This window comes from Carassius auratus, chromosome 3 (assembly GCF_003368295.1).
Source record: "Carassius auratus strain Wakin chromosome 3, ASM336829v1, whole genome shotgun sequence".
Taxonomy (NCBI): Eukaryota; Metazoa; Chordata; class Actinopteri; order Cypriniformes; family Cyprinidae; genus Carassius; species Carassius auratus.
The window spans coordinates 3,480,576-3,495,352 of NC_039245.1; the positions used below are offsets into that span (position 1 = coordinate 3,480,576).

Here is a 14,777-nt window from a genome sequence, read left to right on the forward strand (position 1 = left end):
TCTGTGTTTGAGCTCATTATGGATGTATTCTTTATGATATACGTGAAGGTGATAGCCATTCTGCTTCTCAAAGCTTGAGGACTCTTTGATGTCAAGGCAAAGGTGGTTTTGACATGCAATATGAAAGTATGCTCAAACTTTGGAAGAGAATATTCAGGGCAGGGCAAACTTCAAAAACGTTTGCTGAATGCAGAATAAAACTGAAGAACATGGAAAGGGCAGGAGACGCGCTGCATACATGCAGGTAAAAAGAGATCCATCTAATGTGCAGAGGCAGAGCTAAGGAAGGTGGACATAAGTGAAGGGCATTCAACAGACACGAGTCTGACATTTAAGTGAATGTCGCAAATGCCTGTCTTTGTGCTTTACCTTTTTCTTAAAAAGAAAAAAATAGATAAATATTTTGTATTCACATTAAATGAACTTCAGTTTTACATTTAAAGTAACCTAAACCAGAAGTTAATAAATATTGGAGTAAAGTTGGGAAATGTAAGTCATAGAAAAATACATGAAAGTAAATGGTGGCTAAATTGTTATAAAAAAAGAATAAAAAAAAACTAAAGCAAGTAAAGAATTTCTTAAAAATGGAAACAGAAGAAAGTAATATGAAACCACATGAAAGTGAGCAAATGATTACTAACTTAGCATTTTTTTATAAACTATCCCTATAATTATACTGAAACAAAAATAATATTAGAATGATTAAAAAGTGTTTAAAAGTATATATATATAAAAAATAAAAAAAAACCTTTTTCAAATAAATTATAAAAATATTTGTATAACTTTAATGACATTGCTTATATTTTCTGAAATGTATCTAATCAAAGTCGTGCTGAAGTTTCCGTGTGTCTGAGGGAATCATAATTTTAATTCAGAGGCGGAGTGTTTGTACACTTATATCTGTGAGTAACATGATGATGAATAATCAGTTCGGACTACATTGCTGATTCCCTGCATGAATAATGTGTGTGATGTGAATATGTGAAATGGTTGTGGCAGCATGAGTGACAGGCTTTCATACACAGCACACACCACTTGCATAATAAAACATATCGGTCAACACTTAAGGCTATACATGATGCTCCTGTGGAAAGTACTTTGGTCCTCAGCTAAGATTGTCTGGCAGCTCTAAGGTGGTCTCATCACTGAAAATCAAACCTGCCTGTCAAGGGAAAAGATAATAACGAGAGAACCAAGAGGAAAGGATTGGATACCAGGGTCACTTTCTAGCAGGGTGAATGGTGAATGATATTCTGACTTAAAGTCTTCTCCGAAGGTCTTGGCTTACTGGTGTGTTTGTTCTATATTTTTATCAACGATTTTCAAATAGTGCTCAAAGGTTATGTGTGAATGTGTGTGTTAGTGTGTGTTTCAGCACATTTCACATTCGCTGCCATCAGACCAGATGCTTTGGGCTGCACACGGTCAACACTGCATGTGCACACACATATTCTGCCTCAGAGTCAGAAGACTGTCATAATACAATCGCATTATGAGTCAGAAATCTTGTAATTCACACTTCAGGATTGTCACAGCACCAAAAGATGTGCATGCAGCTTATTTCTAAGTTCTAAGCCAAACACTGACATTGACCTTGACTCCAGAAGAAGATTTTGCTTTTGATCATGGTTTATAAGGCAACTTTCCTTGTATCTCCAGACGTTTTAATCCATCCAATGAAATATAATTTAGCTGTTATGTCTTGTACATTTATTGGCTACTCGAGTGTCACCCTTGCTCTATCCCAACGAATCAAAAATGACATATTGAGTATGTTTTTGTCCATCTTGTCAAGTGCTATACAAGCCTTTGTTTTAAATGTTCATGAAGGAATATTTTTAGACTTTCATGGTACCATCTTAAAAGAATACTTAACCCAAAAATTTAAATTCTGTCATTGTTTACTCAACGTTATTTTGTTCCAAACCTGTATGTTGTGTGTAAGTGCAGTAATGATGAGCTACGATTACTGTACTTTTATTTGCTTTTTGCCATGTTTGGAGCTCAACAACCCCTGGTTTCCATTTAGTTTTATCGAATTGGAAAAAGCAACATTATGTTACCCTGGTTCCCACAGCAAAAACCCAACAGGAATTTTTCATTGGCTTTTTGGATTATTGTAGAAAATAAGCTTTGTGACTAACCAAAGTTTATGATTCTGATCAGTTTTGTTCATCATGATAATCTTCATAATTAAACAAATAATTGAAACCTAAATTAATTGCCAGAAGTAAAAAGCTAAACGTAGGCTATAAACATACTACAGCATTATTACGTTACCTCCATTAAGCTTCAGACAACTCTTGCAGTCTTTATTTAATGAAGAAAAAAAAAAACTGTAATTTTGAGAACAGTTTGCAAGAGTGTGATTATAAACACACTGATAATGTAAAAAAAAGCAGACTAGTGAGAAGTTTTCCTGTTTCTCAGTTAGCAATCACCTTTTTCAAAACAAGTGAAAGCTTAAAAAAATCACAAGTTTCTGTTACTCATACAAATATTTTGATCTTGTGTTTACCACAGACTTTATTTCAAGCATTGTACCAAAAAAAATTAAAAATTAAAAGATTAAAAAACATATTTATTGAAGCAGGTCACGACACCACATGAGGGCAGCGTTTCTCACAGTAATATAAGAGACATTAACAGAACATGCTTTGTTTATAATATTTACTGCATGTACTGCCTGTACTCACGAAACCACATTATGTTGCATGTTTAATTCATCATCTCAATAACAGAAAAAAGTTGGTTATTTTGTAAAAAAAAAAAATAATAAAAAAAATTGTAATAATATAAAAAAATAATGAATGATAGTACTTTTACATTACTCAACATAGAAATTGAGGAAAATATGCAGAAAATAAAATGTATTACAATAATAGTAAGATTTGTATTACATATGATTTCCTGGATATAGCCATGCAGTCAGTGCAATGACTTAAACACATTCATGAGACTGCCACTCCACGGCAGCAGGGAGAGAATCAGGGTCGAAAAGAAATGGAGAAAGAGATCAAGCTAATGTACCTTCTACAGTAGACTGAGAGGAAGAGTGGATAGAGTTTTCCTGATCCTGAAAATACTAGGGTAGATAAATCTCAGGGGAATTTTAGAGTTAAGCTCAAGTTTGCTCATTTGTCAAAAAAAAAAAAACTGCCATAAATCTTAATCTTTCCAAAAAAACCTCTTGAAGCATCAATAGGATGGAAAGTCAGAACAGCTTTTCTTATACAGTAACAGTCTAAGAAACATTAATGTTTGACAGAAGTGATGTAAAAAAGGGAAAGTTAAGAGGCAGAGTTACCCATTAGTTAAAGGCAGGGGACCGCCTTGTGCTCCCCAAAGCCAAGGGCCCCGTAAAATGCTTTTCACAAATGAGATGCCTATTAAACGCGGACAAGCGAACAGATGCTGTTTAAGGTGTTTATTACCACCACAACAGTCAGTGTGTCCAGACTGAACGTGCTTCTTGTGTATCCTTGTAGCAAATGAAAATATCTGATGCATCTGAAGCTGTTATTAAATATTGAGCAAAAGTTAATATTATGTTTATTGTTTGAACTGCCGCTTACTCATTTATTGTCAGTTTCATTTAAATTTGTAGTTAATAAAAATAAATGTATTTTAACCCTTGTGCATTGTTCAAATTCACTACCCTTTCGAGTTGTTTGTGGATGAAAACATCCACTCAATTAAACTGCTGTAAAAATGTATCCGATTCATATTTTTTTCAATTTTTTTTTGCATAAATCTGTCTTCAGTCCTGATTAAAACTACCAAATGTTTAAAAAAAACTCCAAGAATGTAACTCTTTAATTGCCAAGTTCATAAATGATGTCACTGATTTGGGGGAAAAAACACACAAAATGACTTATTTTCAATATAAAAGTAATTGTGGCTGGATTTTTTTTTTTTACTTTTTATAACAGTCTTGGGCATGTCAAAGATTATTAGCAACATTGGCTTTGATGCATTGTTAGTTTTTGTGCAGCATTAGATTAAAAACTTTTCTCCCTAATTAGTTGTTGGTGGCTGTTTTTGCCCCATTGACTTCCATTATAATGACATTTTTTGATTGCAAAGCCATGAAACCATATAATCATGCATTCTTGATTGTTTGTGGTTTTACCTTTTGGGAAGAGGTAAAAAAATATATTTTTACAGTTGATCACTAGGTGGGACCATTAACCCTTTAGATAGGCCTGTGCAAAAAAAGGCTTAGTTTCTGGCTTGTATATGGAGTTATATGGAGTATAACAGCAAATTATAGTGTTTGTGTTTGTGTGTGTGTGAGATTCTTGATTGTTGGTGGTTTTCCCTTTTGGGAAGAGGTAACATTTGTTATTTTTACAGTTGATCTCTAGGTGGGACCATTAACCCTTTGGATAGGCCTGTGCAAAAAAAGCTTAGTTTCTGACTTGTATATGAAGCTATATGGAGTATGAATGATTATATGGTGTCATGGCTTTGCAATCAAAAAATGTCGTTATAATGGAAGTCAATGTTTTCATCCACAAACAACTCGAAAGGGTAGTGAATTTGAACTGAATTTCTGAAATTTTCAGTTTCAGTGAGCGCTGCATACATGAATACTCATGAGTTTCACAAACATGCGTGTGAAACTGAGAATTTAAGTTTACGCTCTCAGCAGTTATAATGAATATTTCAGCACTGCGCAAACTTATGTCTAATCTACTTTTGTTCATCGTAACAGTTTATAATGTTTTTATTAATTTGCCGTCTTGTGCAGCTGCCCTTGACTGAATGATTGCAGTCATTCTTTGTGTAATGTTAGGATAAAGTCCAGAAAACTTCAGCTAGTTGTATAGATTGATTTCAGTTTGTTGTGCTATTAATTTGTAGCTTGCTATGTTTTTAAACTGTAACTGTGTATGCTTTCTAAACAGCTGAAATAAACTTGTACCTATCTGTGGACTAATAATTTTTTTATCACATATCCTGCTGTGATTGTTCTTAAACTATTTGGCTTATATAAAATAAACAGGAATCTACAACCGCATACAAGCACGAAAGTGTTCATTTAATACATAGGCTAAGTACAATTTTGGATTAAACAATATTGTATGGACAGAAGTGTCAAAAAAGTTAAAAACTAATTCTATTTCAAATAAATGATATTTTTCCGAACTTTCTACTCAACAAAGAATCATGTCGCTGTACACATTTTCACACTTCATTAAGCAGTACAAGCATTTTCAACTGTGATAATCATAAAGTTTCTTGAGCAGCAATAGTTAAGTAACAGTATATATATATTTCTTGCAGCATTGTATGACGGTTTACAGTCACTCTACGCTGCCGAAAGAAACAGAGCCGAAAGAGTTTATATTAATCCAACACAGGGGTAAATCCAAACATGGAGAACAGGAGGAATACACAGATACTTGACTGGTAGACCTGACAAAACTGAACTGAAAGGAGGGTTTTTGAAGGCAGGACAATGAAAAATCTAGTAAAACCAGAATGCAATCTGATTGTACTGTGCAGTTAATGCACGTTTATGAATTACACAGATGGGGAACACGGCGTACTAAAAATAACTGCATAGCTGGTCTCATGGTGCCTTCGTGTGCTATTCAATTAAATCAAAGTTTATTTGTATAGTACTTTTTATGATACAGATCGTTGCAAAGCAACTTTACAGAAAATTAAGTTTCTACAATATTTAATGCTGGCTTATCAGTGGTGACTGTCAAGTTTATATGGCAAAAATGTATGGAAAAATCAATTAAAGATGTAACCAAACAGACCATGAACACTATTAACAGCTATTATTATATGATGCCATCAAACTTATAAAAAAAGTTTGTGAAAAAACTCTACCTTCTTAAGTGGACTTTACTATCACATAATGAGCTCGACATATTCAAGCGGACGACTTCACATTGCTTCCATATGCAGTTTTGACTACCACATTTCTATTTACGATCATTCTTGTAGCACGTGAAGGCAGCATCAGTGAAAACAGGCAGAGATGATGGTAGCTTTAGCAACATTAGCATTTCTTTTGTTTTTGTGAAAACATTTATCTCATCTGTAAATCAATTACTATTTTGTGGTCTACAACATGAAAGAAAGCTATAATAACATGGACATTAAAAATGTAGAAACACTGGACACATCTGTGAGACACCATTGTGCAGCAGCAAACATCACAACAACAAAAAATAAATATCAAGATTGATCTACATAAATGTGTGTAAATATATAGGGCCCCATTCCTATATTTTGCCTGGGGCCCCAAATCACTAAATCTGCTTCTGGGAAAGTTGATCCTAAACACAGTGGAGAGGAACTGCTAAACTTTGTAGCAACAGGTTTGTTTATGTTATGTTGAGGAATTAAAAGAAAATATGATACTGTTAAAATATTGGTTATGATGACTATAGTATCGTGATACTGAATGACATTTTGTCATAATTTGACTGGGAAATGTTTTAGATCTCAAACTCTGGCATTTTGCATTCACAGTGGAGAAAAAAAAGGTTATTGTTACGAGTTGTGCTCAGTGTTGCCCCTCTACCTACTACTCTTCTCCTTTTCTACAAGTTGGAGTGAGAAGACACCAGGGATTTACTGGCAGACACCACAAGATGATTTGACAAACAGACATATTGGAGCTAACACTTTGTGTCACTTCAGGCTGTTTTTGAGCACCATATGCTGAAAACCCTGCTCTACAACAAAATCACCCAGAGTACCTCCCAGTCAAAATATGGAAACAATTTGATAGGATCCATGCCAACCTAGCAACCATGATTATTTAATGCTCCTGGACTTTAACCAACCTAAGCCATGCATGTCATCATTTGACAAGTGAGAAAGGGAGAAAGAGAGAGAACACAAAGAAAACAGGAAGAGAGAGAGATGCCTCTGGTTAGGAGGAAACCCCATTTCCAATGTCACTGTGTGTAAGATGTCACATGTCAGCCTGTGCACCTGAACCAGTCAGCCTGTCAAAGGTCCTGTCATAGTGCCTGCATGTCAGCTGAAAGCAGATGGAGAGGTTACAATGGCTCGTTAGACGGTTTCAGGGTAAGAACGATCAGCTCTTTGTCAATGAGAATACTGTGCTGGGTAGTTTTGCTTAATTAAGTTGAAGGGGCGATCTGAATAAGACTTCAGCTTTAATAATCAATAAGTTATCTAATAAATGAGTGTAGGAAGTTTCTTTTCTGTTTAAAAGTGAAAAAACAATCCAATGTCCCACGTTTTTCTTTATTTTCTCTTATATTTCACTACAGATATTCTTAAAAATACTGATAAAACGGTCTATTTCTTGACCTATACATGTTATATCTAAATAAATGTTAAGGTATCAAAATATTTATAAAACAAAATAGCTGAACAGTAAGTTAGAACAATGGCTTTTCATGCCTAAATAAAATCATGCATGAGTTCTCGCGCGAGCGCGCAAGTCAATCATCCTTCACCTTGTCAGACAGAAAGTCCTTTCATCAGTGTGCAACTGTCCATCAGGCTTCCCCTTCGGTGTTGTTAATACGGCGTAGCATCCCTCAGACAAGGTCGTACACTTTCGCCTTTCCCCATGATAAACAACCAAAAAAGTATATTGGGTGAGCCGTACGTGGAAGCAGTTATTGTTTCCTAACCTCCCCACGAGCACGGAGACGAGGCGCGGACACAGCTTGACATCGTAGCCATTTAGTGTTGACAGTTAGTAGGCAGTATAGTTCACAGGTTTTCACTGCAATGGGCGACTTTAGGCGCGGGATTGAAAATGACACCGCGAGCGCGCGACAATATTTCGCCAGTGAAATACTGGCACGAGACGATCTCGCGCAAGACGCGCCGAAAACGAATTCAGCGGGGAGTGCGTATCGGCAATGATTTCTTCGTAATGACTGAATTTATCAAGCTGTGTTTAGTCAGACTGCTCGCAAACATTAACAGCACTCGCAGTACGTGGTAAAACAGCGTTTGTTACCGAGCAATATGTTCACGCTCTGAGGTCTCGTGAAGTCTTCAACGGTCACAAGACGGAGACGGAGGCGAGTACGACAACGGAGGACTTGGGCAGCGATTAAAATCTAGGACCTTCCGTCATTTGACCGGGCATATCCTTCTCCTTAAAATAATCATCACAGACTCGCAGAGCGGTAAGAGTCATATTTGTGTTTTACTAACAAGATATTTTGGGCGCGTGCGCGTGAATGGCAGAACTGGAGCGCGTTACCATATTTTGGCGAGATTATGATGAGTATCACTCAATAATATAATTGATACTTGTTCCGTTGTGAACCAAAGCGAAGACTTCTCTAGATACTGGAGGTGTTTCTTGCTCTTTACTTTGTGTAGCATTCATGTAGCTACTGATCACTAAACTTTAAGTAGTTCAACTGATCTACTGTGTAGCCTAGTTAATAAGACAATAATATTTTATTCCTAATACTTTCTTTCTTTCTTTCTATTTCCTATTTCTATAATGCATAATCCTAAAAACAGCTGAAAAAAGTTTTGATTGAAAACAGAAGATACTTGTTAAAGTCACCTTTAATAAAGAAGAGATCTCCAGGAAAATTCCTCCCTCACTATTGTCAGATTATACCCTGGCATCAATTAATGTCCATAAAAGTATATTTGTTTTAGAAAGGATTGCTCTTGCTATCATAGAATGGCAATTCAATGTATTTTTTTATTTTCCATTGCTTTCATAGTGTTCGTGTTCAGCTGGTTTTATCCAGTGTTTGGTTTGGGTCTGTCTGTTTAATGTCTGCTAAGCGGACACCATGTTTTCCAGTTGAATGTACGCTGTACTGTACTGCTGTTCGGCTCACTGCTCCACAGCAACAACCCTTGCAGGTATTTGTCACAGTTATGCACCAAAACATTTGATTAAAGCAATTAGCTGATATTAGAGCATAAAGTATTTCATTAGCTTAGGTGAGGTGGTGCGTAAAGGCACAAAATACCTCTTGGGTGTTTTTACTACCATTTTCTAGCATTGGATTAATATTTGCTGTACTGTAATATTTTTAAATAACGGTTAATAGGATGTAATGCAGCTATCAGTCAATTAAAAAAAATCATATCAGGCAGATAGACAGTAAAGAAAATTACAACCCATTCAAATGTTCCCAGAACAGTCCAGGTATTTTTACTTGTTGTCTATAAGCTGGAGAGTGGAGAGCTTACAATGTAAGCTGTAGATCATCTTATTTGAAAATGCAGTAATCTTAAAGATAAAAGAATCATGAAACGCTTCACAAGTTGATTTGCCCAGTGATAGATAGATAGCTCTGATGGGCTTACAAACTTTAATAATTTCATGATTGTCAAGATTTTTTATGTTTTTTTTTTGTGTATGCAAATTTATATATATATATATATATATATATATATATATATATATATATATATATAATATTAGATATATACAATTTTTGTTAGAGATATAAATATATATTTGTTATTATTATTTTTAGCATGCTTTAAAAATTTATATTTTATTTTCAAATATCTTTTGTTGTATATCCTTAAAAAGTCTTAAAATGCCTTAAAAGTTTTCCTAATAAAACGCCTTAAAAAGTCTTTATTTATCTAGATTTTGTTTAAACCTTAAATCCGACTTAATGAAAACGCATGAAAAAATGCATGTTTAAAACTGATGATATAAACATCAAAAACATATTCAAATAATAATAAAATTTTTTTTTATTATTGTGTGAAAAAATGTTACCTCTAAAAAAGGTAAAAAAAGAAGAAGACGCACCTATTTATTAATTTTTTGGAGGTGGGGGGGGGTCATGATTAACATTAAATATTATTTAAGATTATAATTTAAAGAATTTGCCTTACTAGTATGAATGAGTAATTATATAAATATAAAATTATAAAAATAATTAAATGTAAATAAATATTATATAGGATATGCATACAGACACAATGGCATGTCAAGACACCCACTTTCACTCACACACACACACACACACACACACTATTTTCCGTTCTATATTTTCTGTTCAACTGTTTCATCTCAAGTCTATCAGGCAGACCTGTGTGTGATACAACAATGTTTCTATGTGACAAATTACATGCATACACACAGTAGACATTCGGAAATATACTAAAGAAAGGGTTGGAAATTTCTCTTCACCGGGGTGAAAGAGCGATGAGGAGTACATTCTTTCTGGCATGTAATTACACACACTCTCATGTACTCTAAAGTCCAGGAGCCTGACCTAAGGAACCTGGCCTGTGTACAGCTTTCTTATGTGTTCATACACACACATACACGCATAAAGAGACAAACCAGACTGCTTCGTTACGGCTGGTCAAGGCCAGTTTTTACCACCCATCGAGGCAGCATCAGAGGAAGTTCTGAAGCCTCTCAGTAAGTTTGTCAATCGGTTATCCATATGGAGATTCAAATGAATGGTGGCAAACAGTGAACAGTAGATTTTTTACATTTGGCAACCACAGTCTAAGCAAAACTTCACCCATACTCGCACTATAAAGAGAGTCCAATTATGTGAGTTTTTGTGTGTGTACTCGTGTGTTTTCCACAAAGGAGTGCTGTCCTAATCATCACAATGATTCATATCATAACGACTTTATCATTCTGTGTGATACACACACATACACACACCATAGAAGCAACATGTTTTTATTTGTGTGTGTGTAGTTATAGATCCTCAGTGACATTCCCAGTGGGAAGGAGTCTCATGTGATTCTTTTCTTCCACACATCCCAGTGCCGAAGTGAACCTTTGCCGTCCAAACAAACACACACACATGTGAGTGTGCATTCTCAGCTTCTGTGGCTGAGTGAGTAAATCTGCAGTCAGTATTAATGTATTGTGACAGCAAGGGATGACTGCAAAGACAGTGCACACGGAGACAACAGAGGCCACATAAAACACACACAAACAAGCCATCCTGATTTACAGCTTTCCCTCCCATGACCTGCCTTAAATCATCTTTGTCAAAACTTTCTCTTTCTCATGCACAAGTCTCTGATGACACACAACCTGTGTCAAAGACCAGATGGGCTCTGTTGACAGAGGACAACAGGGTAAGAAATACTAAGGAAATATATTACGTTGCAGACTCCATCTGTAGTGTCTGCAGTGTTGCGCATTGTTTAGTACTATGGCAAAAAATAAAATAAAAAATGTATATATATATATATATATATATATATATATATATATATATATATATATATATATATATATATATATATATATATATATATAAATATATATGGTGATGGGTTTATTTCTAATAATAAATATTTAATAGTTTTTTAAATAATAAATAGTAAATAATAACTGTCAATATAAAACGAATGAACTTGTAAGTTTAAAATGATAAATGCTAATCTTAAATTTGACATTTAAACTGATAAATATGTTTATTTCTTTATGTTGAGGCCAGTGGAAAAATGGATAAATCTGAATTACTGGTCTTACTGGGCCAGTAGAAAGATCCTTACTCTTATGCTCAGAAAAATACATAAAATAGAAAATAAATTTATTTTTGTTGGGTTGTCTTTGCTGGCTGGAACCCAAAAAAAGGCCAACATGACCAATGTAGTGAGATTCATGAGTAAATGACTCCCTTGTTTTGGTCCTTTTGTTGAATCAGACAAAAAGTCTCAGACAGTCATTGATTTGAATCAGATATTGAAGTATTGGATTGTTTAGTGTGTACTTCACTCGGGCTGTCTCTTCTAGCTAAACACTTCTTTTGACAAAAGAGGTAGTTTTGCTTTTCATTTACAGCAAGAGTAAATCAACAACAAAGTACAAGTCAGAAAAACAAGTGATTCCATGTGATCTGTTTATCCTTTCCGTTCACCTCTAACTCTGATCCTGCTATAAGCAGTGACAGACCCCCTGGTCACATCATCAACATGAAACATGAGTCCCTCAACACAGATCAGAAAGTATTAGACTGAATGTGTTTGTGTGTGTGAGAGAGAGAGATATATGTCCTTGTTTCTTGTCTTTTCCTCAAGTCATGTTTAGAGGGGGTATCATTCACCCATGGCTGGGTTTCCATGGCCACAAGGATTTAGCCAATCAGAGCGCAGGGCCACCATGTGCTCCAGACGAGGAAAAAGCCCGCCGGCGACACATATGCTAGCGTGCTAACGCTAACCCAGCAACTTTAGCTCTTCCTCCCTGGCCTTCTCTTTCATTTCGATTCACTCTTAAATTAAATCTCTCTTTAGTTTTAAATAGCTCAATGTATATATAATGTTTCCCCTCGTGTTGTCACTTCTTTTTCTTCTTGGTTTCTTCCTAAGGCAAGACATGAATAATAAGGGGAAAGGAAAGATGAACAGAAGTAGAGAAAACAAGACAAGTGCCACTCAGTAAAACAACTTTTAACTCAGCCTTTTAAAATAAAAAATTAGGTGAGTTTCTCCTACTCACAAACATTGTTTATTTATATTGTCCGACGGAGTGTTTATACTGTAAGATATAAGGTAAGGTAAAGAGGAATGAGTGAAAAAGAAAAAAATATATTTTTCCAGTGGATTTATTGCAACATAGAGGGCAATTCCTGTATATATTTTTCTTCAGACCAACAACTGAATTTTCCTATGTTTTAATGCACTCTAAAATGTAATGGAAATGCATCGTTTGCCTTCGGGAATGATTGTGTCCGTGGAAATGGAATTCTATTGTTTGAGTCTAATCTAGTTTTTATTTAGACATGGTTTTCATTTACTGTGGAGTCATCTGCAGAGATGGGATTCGTCAGTGGAGGAACACATATCTGCTACGCTCAGACACAGATTCTCACACATACCTTGATCAAAGGCTTAAAGCTCAGGTTTTGGAGAAAGCCCCTCTTTGGCAAGTCATCGTTTCCATGGAGACTAAAATATTTCTCCTTTACTCATTCTAAGCTGTTTCTCCTTTATTCACTGCAAAAATTATTTTCTTACTCAGTATTTTTGTCTTGTTTTCAGTACAAATATCTAAATGAAGTATCATATCTTAAATGTATTTTGAATGACAATACATTAATTTGAGATGTGAAACACAAGCTAGGACAAAAAAATTCCCAGTTCCAATTAAAACAAGTTATGCCATATGAAGTCTCACCTCACTGGCACACATTATTTCTTGAAAACATATTTTTTATTTATTTATTGTTTTCAGAAAACATTAGGTAAATTTGCTTTTCAAGTAAATATGTAAAATATTTTTTATTTACTTTAAAAAAAAAATTTTTTTAATAGACTGAAACTGTATTTTCTTTAAAACATATTCCAGTACGCTTTGTTTATTTACAACCTTTAACAATTTTTTTTATATGGTTTTATATATATATATATATATATATATATATATATATATATATATATTCATACGGAAAAAAAAATACAAAATACTGAGATAGAAAATTATTTTTGCAGTGTTCTTGGAAGAGGAAGACCCAACAGGTCAAAATAACAATGTTTTTATTCATTTAACAAAGCATAAAAAATGGATTTATGCAATCTGAATATCAAACAAAAGTGACAGATACTTAAGCATAAGAAGCTTTAGTGCAAGAATCATCTTTAAGACACAAATATGGAGGTTGAGAGGAAGGTACAGCAGAGCACAAGCAAAAGTGTTAGTATGTCGCACAACAAGCAGATGCTGCACTAATCTGCCTCGGCTCTGGATTAGCTTAAACAGTCAAGGTGTAAAATGGCACACTTGCAGTTAATGCATAATTCATGTTATTAAGAGTTAAATCTGTGGAGTCTACAGATTTGGGATTTTATGTGCTCCCTATCATTATCCTCATAAAAGTGTACTCAGACCTGACCTGTAGGTGCTATTTTATGCAGTAAGTACAAAGTTGGAAAGTATCTGTAAATATTCCTCTTCTACTTCAGCAGCTCTCAGTTAGTGTTCATGGCTTTGTGTTGAGGGGCTTTCCTGCAGTGCCTACTAGAAGATGATGTCACCAATAATGGTGCGGTGTGTTTAAGAGCAGTGACTACAGACTGAAGTCAACCCAACAGCTATGTGTAGCTCTACTGTTTACATCTGTGTGAAAGATGTTTTAGGGCCAAGATGTGTATATATTAGTGTTGACATGCAACAACAAATATATCCGACAATATGTTTGGAATATGAACGTTTTTGGCCACATTTATGCACAAGGTCCAACGGAGAATTGTTTTGTTTTGTTTTTCTGGGGGGCAGAATAAATTGTCAAACATAGTGCAGTCTTGCTGAATTTGCCTCCAAAGCAAAGCCGTGTTTGTGGACCCTCACTAAATCTTTACTCCATCATGACTTGTGAACACAACCCTATTTAAAGCTTTAGTGCCACCTCCTGCATAGCACATTATGTAATCATTGCTCAAAAACATAGGTTTTATACTCAGCTAGCTAGGTACATTAGAGGTACATTTGAGATTCATGTAATTTTAAGTGTAAATTAAATCTGTTTCGGCTGACCACTTGTGATCTGATCAAGTGACACTGTTGAAAGCAGGTATAGGAAGCAAAAAAGACTGGAATGAAGAAATGAAAAGATGTTCACAGTTAATTCACTCCCCGTGTGTTGATTAATTATGTGTACTATGTGTGAGTACACAGCATTGTTTCCCGCATCGCAATTCAGTGCCAATGCTGCTCCATGACAAAGGAAAAAATATATAATCTACTTTGTATTGTATGTTTGCAGTCAAGTTGAATGTGAAGTTATAGCTCAAGGAAAATAATACAAGGAGGATAAAAACAAGTATTTATTGGCTACAATCAAAAATACTGT

General features: G+C 34.9%; 1 protein-coding gene across 1 annotated transcript in view; it reads left to right on the forward strand.

Moving 5' to 3' along the window:
• Positions 1–7,242: 7,242 nt before the first annotated feature.
• The window catches only part of LOC113043530 (gap junction gamma-1 protein-like), a 30,016-nt gene continuing 22,481 nt past the window's right edge, over positions 7,243–14,777 (forward strand). The window contains exon 1 of the mRNA XM_026202977.1: positions 7,243–8,144. The gene's annotated coding sequence lies outside the window, so the exon portion shown is untranslated. The remainder of the gene's footprint in view (positions 8,145–14,777) is intronic.